Source organism: Octopus bimaculoides, chromosome 24, assembly GCF_001194135.2.
Source record: "Octopus bimaculoides isolate UCB-OBI-ISO-001 chromosome 24, ASM119413v2, whole genome shotgun sequence".
Classification (NCBI taxonomy): Eukaryota; Metazoa; Mollusca; class Cephalopoda; order Octopoda; family Octopodidae; genus Octopus; species Octopus bimaculoides.
In genome coordinates this window covers 20,470,258-20,471,738 of record NC_069004.1, presented here as the reverse complement: position 1 = coordinate 20,471,738, position 1,481 = coordinate 20,470,258, and positions in this window count along the sequence as shown.

Below are 1,481 nucleotides of genomic sequence, written 5' to 3'. Positions count from 1 at the left end.
TATATATATATATATATATATATATATATATCTTGTTTTGTCTATTGGGTACGCTGACTATACATCTATACACAACATTGTATCGAAGACATGATCCTGCAAGCGGACAAGTTTTGGAGACTCTGAAGTTACATATTTTATTCAGTGGCGCACTACCATTAATGTTCTTATTTATATTGCCAGCATTATTAATATCTGTAGATTGGGATATGGTACCTGATTTTAAATTCATTAAAGTTTGATTATCATTATTTGTTACATTAGTATTTGGGGTCGATACCTTAGCTTCACCCTTATTTCTGTTAGTACGTAGTGCTAGTTCTAAAACATATTAATAGTTGTACTATTGTCCTTATTTTTAGCTAAACCCTTAATTTCATTAGTGCATAGTACTTCCCCTAAATTATTATTATTGGTTACCCTATTATTGTTCTTATTCTTCATACGTTTAATTTTACCCCTATTTATAGAAGCTATTATTGTTCCTAAGTTAGGCGTTGCCGAATACGAGAATTTTACAGCGGATTTATTACAAATGGCGTAACATTTGTGATGCTTTGGAAAGTTAGATTGTAGAATTTTAAAAAGCAATCTAGGTAGATTCTTAGCTCATAGTGAAAAGGGGGGGGGGCACACGAAATAAAATCACGTATTCTGGATTTAGAATTTCTAATTGTATTAGAAGTCCCAGGAGTAATAGTATAATTATTATAATTATTATAATACCTTTGATTTCTCGGCCTAAAGCATTTAATATGCGGTTGACTTGTGCTAGTACCATTTAATTGACATAGTTCGCTTATACCTATGCTATTATTGGGATCAATATTTGTGATCTTTCTTTTTAATTTAATTTTTAAGTTTTAATTTAGATACTTTTACTAAACCCGCTTAATTTCAAGGCATTATCATATACAGGAGTGTTTTGATTGAAGATTTCCTCGTTAGCGGATAAATTTGACATCCTAATAGAGATTGCAACTACAATGTGATTAGAGGAAATGTTAATATACTTGAGAGTTTGATTTGACTTTCGGTATGGATAGTAAAACTCAGTAAAGTTCAAGTCAGACGTTACATCGACGAAATTTGCCACTTTGGATTTGATATCGAAAATGATATCAAGATTAGAGAAATATTTACAAAATTTCCTTAAATTCTTTTTTACCCTTTCAGCGGCGGGATTTGACAGATCGCGTGCAATAAATAAGGCATCGTCCCTATATAAACCACCAGAGAGATTAGGGAAGCTACTTTTTATTTTGGCGAAGAGATACAGGCCCGCTAAATCCGTAATCTGTGCTGAGTCTTAAGAGCCCATCAATAACGCCACACATATATACTAAAACTCAGTTTGTGGTCCAGATGGAGGATATATAAACGGACCCCCCCCCCCTACTTCAATTTTGTTTTTTTACGGAATTCCACGTTTTAGGCTATGGAGAGTCCGATTCTGAAAAAAAATTTTCAAAAATCTCAAC